General features: G+C 37.0%; 1 non-coding gene across 1 annotated transcript; it reads left to right on the forward strand.

The window, feature by feature from the left end:
• Window positions 1–8016: 8016 nt before the first annotated feature.
• Window positions 8017–8124, forward strand: LOC148568986 (small nucleolar RNA R71). Its single transcript, XR_015882355.1, has one exon. It is a non-coding gene; the product is annotated as a small nucleolar RNA R71 (small nucleolar RNA).
• Window positions 8125–8336: the final 212 nt, after the last annotated feature.

Below are 8336 nucleotides of genomic sequence, written 5' to 3' on the forward strand. Positions count from 1 at the left end.
GTGCAAAAGAAGTAATATATGATGGGCAGATCAATGGAGAATGTTGGATCTGAGTTCGAAGATTTTGAGACAGTGGTGATACTATTTTACTTTAAGATCCTAAAGAAGATTCATGCATGATGATTTGATGAAAAGATAAAAACAACATATCTTTTTCACTAACGACTGCGAATTTCAATTTTTAAAGATTGTACATAAAAATTGTGTTGCAAAATCCCTTATAGAATTAAATAAAACGTGTGTTGGTCTTTCCTTTGTAAATATGTAATACTAATGTCTCAACTCTAAAGCTATAAATAAAAGTCAAGTCATATAGATACATTCTTATAGTATGTATTAAAGTTAACAAAAATAATACAAAAATACAGTGAATAAGTGGAACTTAATGAAATGATTGGATTTGAAATTTATTCTAAATTTTTCATAATTTGTTCTTTCGTATAGATACATTATTTGTATGAGAAATACGTAAAATATGAAAAAAATCTTTGCCTAAATCATAAAAAATTTTCTTTTTCCATTCCTGAACCATATGTTCATCATCAACTAACCAAAGACGCTTTCCAATTTTATCTGAATACTTAACATAAATTTTAATTTTATCTTTTATTATTTAGATATATTTTTATACATTTACTTATTTTTATTCCTTCTATCCTCCAATGATTCCACCACCTCCACCACAGCTAACAACGCCACCACCAGTGGTGGAGCTTAGTTCAGACAAGGGGGGGCCATGGCCCCCCCAAATTTTTTATAAAAAATTTAGTAGTATTTTTTCAAAAGATAAAAAATAGTTCAATTGACTTAAATACTTTGCTATGACTTAAAGTATCTAATAAATTCAATAAACAACATTCTCTCTATCTTTAAGTTCAAATATAAAAAATTAGATATTTTTTATTTATTTAATTTAATATTATTTTATATTTTACTATTTGTTTAATTTAATTTTTTATATGATAAAAAATAATAAAATATTCAATAAGTATTAATATTATTGTATTTGTATAAATTGATAAAAAAATTGAATAAATATTATAAATTTTAATATTTGTCCTTCTAACTTCTTCTTTACATATTTTATAAGATATATATTCAAATTTTTATATAAAATAATAATAAAAAAATAAAAAAATTGATATATTTTTTAAGAGGAAGGCTAATATTTAAGAAGGAGAACATATAACTTTTATAATATCAACACCTGTAAATAGTTCTTCTACTTTAATGAATCACGAAGAAAGTGAAATATAACCTTCAAAAGTTCAAAAAGTTACATCTGATGACTTTAACCTTAACTTTTTGGAACGAGATCTTGAAAAACGGCTTTAAATTTGGCAATATCACATAAATCAGAGAGATGAGATTAGACGAGCTTATCTTTAATGGGGTCTATATCATAAACATTTTGACAATTATTTTCTATCTGGCCCCCCCAAAATTTTTTTTCAAGTTCCGTCACTGGCCACCACCACCATTGCTATCACTGGTGCTGCTGCTACCACCTTCACCATATTTATCTTTATCATCAAAAGATCAATTTTGTTGGAAGAAAGAGATGGATCTAAAGGTAATGCTTGAGAAAGTGAATCGCAAGGACTCCTTCAGTTTTGGTAACAAGAAATTTTTTGTATACAAACATGTTGTATATAGCAAACAAATTAAAAGAAAATGTAATTACCTACTCAAGAATCATAATAAAAAGTTTTGGTACTTTATTGACTTGATTTGATATTGTCATGGTTGTTATCACCACCTGTGCATATGAAATTAAAAACCATCGAAATATGTAATGATTTTTGGCATGGCATTGGCAAGAGAAAGGAGCCATTGTTAGCACTAAAGCTATTTAGAGAATACATAAGATTAATAAATTACATGATGTCTCAAAGTTTTTCAATCATCCTATTTATAATGGTTTTATAGAATAGAAGTTGACATTATTCATGGCAAATATGGAAGGACAACAAACAAAATTTTAGAATAAGTTTTCAAGACAAAATGCATTAAATGAGACTATTTTCTTTATTATGGGGCACGACTTTTATAAAATTTAGTGTAAAAAATGAACAAGTTGAATAATAGTAATTAATGTCCTGCTTTACATTAAATTCTACCCTTTAAATTCTACCCTTTATACTTTTCTTTCTTTCAATTGGGTTCCTACATTGCTATTAGTTTTATAATTAAGCTCTTCATAGTGTAAAAAATAATAGAGTTAACTAAATATTTCTTTACAAATTGAAGGTATTCATAATTAAAAATCTAACTAGATCTTTGACTACATGTATCTTGAAAAAAATATTTTGTTAATTTTAATGTTTTTTATATGAAAAGGATCTATTTACAAAATTAAAAGTAGTATAAGACTGGTGCACGAAATTGTGATGTCCAGGCTCAAATAATCCCTGGCAACGTGAGCAACTTGGTATGCGCAATCGTGATTACACTTTAATTATGTAAAATTCATGGCTCTTTCTTTCCCTGGCAATGGCGCCAAGAACATGGTGCCAATACCATGGTTCACAACTTCGATACAACTAACCAGCAAGTGCACTGGGTCGTCCAAGTAATACCTTACGTGAGTAAGGGTCGAATCCCACGGAGATTGTTGGTATGAAGCAAGCTATGGTCACCTTGCAAATCCCAGTCAGGCAGATATAAATTGATAATGATGTTTTCGAATAATAAATAATAGAATAGGGATAGAGGTACTTATGTAAATCATTGGTAGGAATTTCAGATAAGTGAATGGAGATGCTTTTCGTTCCTCTGAACCTCTGCTTTCCTGCTATCTTCATCCAATCAGTCTTACTCCTTTCCATGGCTGGCTTTATGCAAGGGCATCACCGTTGTCAGTGGCTACATCCCCTCCTCTCAGTGAAAAATATGCTCACATGCTCTGTCACAGCACGGCTAATCATCTGTCGGTTCTCGATCATGCTGGAATAGGATTCACCCTCCTTTTGCGTTTGTCACTAACGCCCAGCACTCGCGAGTTTGAAGCTCGTCACAGTCATTCAATCATTGAATCCTACTCGGAATACCACAGACAAGGTTTAGACTTTCCGGATTCTCTTGAATGCCGCCATCATTCTAGCTTACGCCACGAAGATTCTGATTAAGAGATCTAAGAGATACTCATTCAATCGAAGGTAGAACGGAAGTGGTTGTCAGGCACGCGTTCATAGGGAATGATGATGATTGTCACGTTCATCACATTTAGGTTGAAGAGCGAATGAATATCTTAGAAGCGAAATAAGATGAATTGAATAGAAAACAGTAGTACTTTGCATTAATCTTTGAGGAACAGCAGAGCTCCACACCTTAATCTATGGAGTGTAGAAACTCTACCGTTTGAAAATACATAAGTGAAGGTCCAGGCATGGCCGAGATGGCCAGCCCCTAAAACGTGATCAAAGGATCATAAGGTAATCCAAAGATGGATAAAAGACTAGTAAAATGTCCTATTTATAATAAACTAGCTACTAGGGTTTACATGAGTAAGTAATTGATGCATAAATCCACTTCCGGGGCCCACTTGGTGTGTGCTTGGGCTAGGCTTTGAGTGTTGCACGTGCAGAGGCCATTTGTGGAGTTGAACGCCAGCTTTTGTGCCAGTTTGGGCGTTCAACTCTGGTTTTGGCTCCTTTTCTGGCGCTGGACGCCAGGTTTGGGTAGAAAGCTGGCGTTGAACGCCAGTTTACGTCATCTATTCTTGGCTAAAGTATGAACTATTATATATTGCTGGAAAGCCCTGGATGTCTACTTTCCAACGCAATTAGAAGCGCGCCATTTCGAGTTCTGTAGCTCCAGAAAATCCACTTTGAGTGCAGGGAGGTCAGAATCCAACAGCATCAGCAGTCCTTCTTCAACCTCTGAATCTGATTTTTGCTCAAGTCCCTCAATTTCAGCCAGAAAATACCTGAAATCACAGAAAAACACACAAACTCATAGTAAAGTCCAGAAATGTGAATTTAACATAAAAACTAATGAAAACATCCCTAAAAGTAACTAGATCCTACTAAAAACATACTAAAAACAATGTCAAAAAGCGTATAAATTATCCGCTCATCACAACACCAAACTTAAATTGTTGCTTGTCCCCAAGCAACTGAAAATCAAATAGGATAAAAAGAAGAGAATATACTATAAATTCCAAACTATCAATGAAACATAGCTTCAATCATATGTGCGGGACTTATAGCTTTTTGCCTCTTGAATAGTTTTGGCATCTCACTTTATCCATTGAGGTTTAGAATGATTGGCATCTATAGGAACTTCAGATTTCGAATAGTGTTATTGACTCTCCTAGTTCAGTATGATGATTCTTGAACACAGCTTCTTTATGAGTCTTGGCCGTGGCCCTAAGCACTTTGTTTTCCAGTATTACCACCGGATACATAAATGCCACAGACACATAATTGGGTGAACCTTTTCAGATTGTGACTCAGCTTTGCTAAAGTCCCCAATTAGAGGTGTCCAAGGTTCTTAAGCACACTCTTTTTTTTTCCTTTGGACCTTGACTTTAACCGCTCAGTCTCAAGTTTTCACTTGACACCTTCACGCCACAAGCACATGGTTAGGGACAGCTTGGTTTAGCCGCTTAGACCAGGATTTTATTCCTTTAGGCCCTCCTATCCACTGATGCTCAAAGCCTTGGGATCCTTTTTATTTGCCCTTGCCTTTTGGTTTTAAGGGTTATTGGCTTTTTGCTCTTGCCTCTTGGTTTTAAGAGCTTTTGGCTTTTTTTCTGCTTGCTTTTTCTTTTTCTTTCTATCTACTATTTTTTTTCGCCTACTTTTTTTTTTTTCTGCAAGCTTTGCTCTTTGCTACTTTTTCTTGCTTCAAGAATCATTTTTATGATTTTTCAGATTATCAAATAACATGTCTCCTAGTCATCATTCTTTCAAGAGCCAACATATTTAACATTCTTAAACAACAACTTCAAAAGACATATGCACTGTTCAAGCATACATTCAGAAAACAAGAAGCATTGTCACCACATCAATATAATTAAACTAAGTTCAAGGATAAATTCGAAACTCATGTACTTCTTGTTCTTTTGATTTAAAACATTTTTCATTTAAGAGAGGTGATGGATTCATAGGACATTCATAACTTTAAGACACAGTTACTAACTACTAATGATCATGTAATGAAGACACGAACACAGATAGGCACATAACATAGAAAACGAAAAACAGAAGAAATAAGAACAAGGAATGAATCCACCTTAGTGATGGTGGCGTTTCCTTCTTGAGGAACCAATGATGTCCTTGAGCTCTTCTATGTCTCTTCCTTGTCTTTGTTGCTCCTCCCTCATTGCTTTTTGATCTTCTCTTATTGAAGGATGATGGAGTGCTCTTGATGTTCCACCCTTAGTTGCTTCCAATAATTGTGTGGAAGAAAATGTATCCCCTGAGGTATCTCAGGGATCTCTTGATTTGCAGTCAAATGTTCTACCACTGAGCTATAGACCCTTGATGGAAGCTTTTGTCTTCCCTTTCCTCTTTCTAGAGGTTTCTCTGGCCTTAGGTGCCATCAATGGTTATGAAAAAAAAACAAAAAAGCTATGCTTTTACCACACCAAACTTAGAATGTTGCTCGCCCTCGAGCAAAAGAAGAAAGAATAGAAGAATAAGAAGAAGATATGGAGGAGATGGATGGGAGTGTGTATTCAGCCATATGGGTGGGATCGGGTGGGAGAGAGATGTTGAATTTTGAAGGTAGTGGGTGTATGGATGTGAGTGGTAAATGGAAAACAGAAGGGATGATCATGAATGGAAAAAGAGATGATGAGGTAGGTGGGGATCCTGTGGGGTCCACAGATCCTGAGATGATCCTGTGGGGTCCACAGATCTTGAGATGATCCAGTGGGGTCCACAGATCCTTAGGTGTCAAGGCATTTACATCCCTGCACCAATTTAGGCATGTAAAATGCCCTTGCACACAACTCTGGGCGTTCAGCGCCAGGTTGGTGCCCATTTTGGGCGTTCAATGCCCCTTTGCTGCCATTGAACGCCAGAACCATGCTTGTTCTGGGCGTTCAGCGCCAGGATGCTGCCCATTCTGGGCGTTCAGCGCCAGAACCATGCTCTGTTCTGGCGTTTGAACGCCAGACAGATGCTCCTCCAGGGTGTGATTTTTCTTCTGCTGTTTTTGATTCCATTTTTGATTTTTTTGTTTATTTTGTGACTCCACATGATCATGAACCTATAAAGACATATAACTAAGAAAAATATAGTTAGATAAATAAACATTGGGTTGCCTCCCAACAAGCGCTTCTTTAATGTCAATAGCTTGACAGTGGGCTCTCATGGAGCCTCACAGATGTGCAGAGCTTTGTTGAGACTCTCCAACACCAAACTTAGAGTTTGGATATGGGAGTTCAACACCAAACTTAGAGTTTGGTTGTGGCCTCCCAACACCAAACTTAGAGTTTGACTGTGGGGGCTCTGGTTGACTCTGCTTTGAGAGAAGCTTTTTCTGCTTCCTCTCCATGGTTGCAGAGGGAGATCTTTGAGTTTTAAACACAAGGGAGTCCTCATTCCATTGAAGGACTATTTCACCTCTGTCAACATCAATCACAGCTCTTGCTGTGGCCAGGAAAGGTCTTCCTAGGATGATGGATTCATCCTCTTCCTTTCCAGTATCCAAGACTATGAAATCAGCAGAGATGTAAAGGCCCTCAACCTTTACTAACACGTCCTCTACTTGTCCATAAGCCTGTTTTCTTGAACTGTCTGCCATCTCTAATGAGATTTTAGCAGCTTGCACCCCATAGATTCCCAGTTTCTCTATTACAGAGAGGGGCATGAGGTTTATTCCTGAACCAAGGTCACACAGAGCCTTAAAGATCATGGTGCCTATGATACAAGGTATTATGAACTTTCCAGGATCCTGTCTCTTCTGAGGCAATGTCAGTTGATCCAGATCACTTAGTTCATTGATGAACAAGGGAGGTTCAACTTCCCAAGTATCAATGCCAAATAATTTGGCATTCAGCTTCATGATTGCACCAAGAAACTTGGCAGTTTGCTCTTCAGTAACATCCTCATTCTCTTTAAAAAAGGAATACTCATCAGAGCTCATGAAGGGCATAAGGAGGTTCAATGGAATCTCTATGGTCTCTAGATGAGCCTCAGAGTCCTTTGGTTCCTCAGAGGGAAGCTCCTTATTGATCACTGGACGTCCCAGGAGGTCTTCCTCCTTGGGATTCACGTCCTCCTCTCCCTCATTGGGTTCGGCCATAGTGCTTATGTCAATGGCCTTGCACTCTCCTTTTGGATTCTCTTCTGTATTGCTTGGGAGAGTACTGGGAGGGATTTCAGTGATCCTTTTACTCAGCTGGCCCACTTGTGCTTCCAAATTCCTAATGGAAGACCTTGTTTCATTCATGAAACTCACAGTGGCCTTGGATAGATCAGAGACTAGATTTGCTAAATTAGAAGCATTTTGTTCAGAGTTCTCTGTCTGTTGCTGAGTGGATGATGGAAAAGGTTTATTATTGTTAAACCTGTTTCTTCCACCATTATTAAAGCCTTGTTGAGGCTTTTGATCCTTCCATGAGAAATTTGGATGATTTCTCCATGATGAGTTATAGGTGTTTCCATAAGGTTCACCTAAGTAATTCACCTCTGCTATTGCAGGGTTCTCAGGATCATAAGCTTCTTCTTTAGAAGATGCCTCTTGAGTACTGTTGGATGCAGCTTGCATTCCATTCAGACTCTGAGAGATCATATTGACTTGCTGAGTCAATATTTTGTTCTGAGCCAATATGGCATTCAGAGTATCAACTTCAAGAACTCCCTTCTTCATAGGCGTCCCATTACTCATAGGATTCCTTTCAGAAATGTACATGAACTGGTTATTTGCAACCATGTTAATGAGTTCTTGAGCTTCTGCAGGCGTTTTCTTTAGGTGAATGGATCCACCTGCAGAAGTGTCTAGTGACATCTTTGATAGCTCAGATAAACCATCATAGAATATATCCAGGATGGTCCATTCTGAAAGCATGTCAGAGGGACACTTTTTGGTCAACTGTTTGTATCTTTCCCAAGCTTCATAGAGGGATTCACCTTCTTCCTGTCTGAAGGTTTGAACATCAGCTCTAAGCTTGCTCAGCTTTTGAGGAGGAAAGTACTTGGCTAAGAAAGCCGTGACCAGCTTATCCCAAGAGTTCAGGCTGTCTTTGGGTTGAGAATCCAACCATAATCTAGCTCTGTCTCTTACAGCAAAAGGGAAAAGCATGAGCCTGTAGACTTCAGGATCTACTCCATTAGTCTTAATAGTATTACATATCTGCAAGAATTCAATTAAAAACTGAAAAG

Source organism: Arachis ipaensis, chromosome B4 (assembly GCF_059453495.1).
Source record: "Arachis ipaensis isolate K30076 ecotype BB chromosome B4, ASM5945349v1, whole genome shotgun sequence".
Classification (NCBI taxonomy): Eukaryota; Viridiplantae; Streptophyta; class Magnoliopsida; order Fabales; family Fabaceae; genus Arachis; species Arachis ipaensis.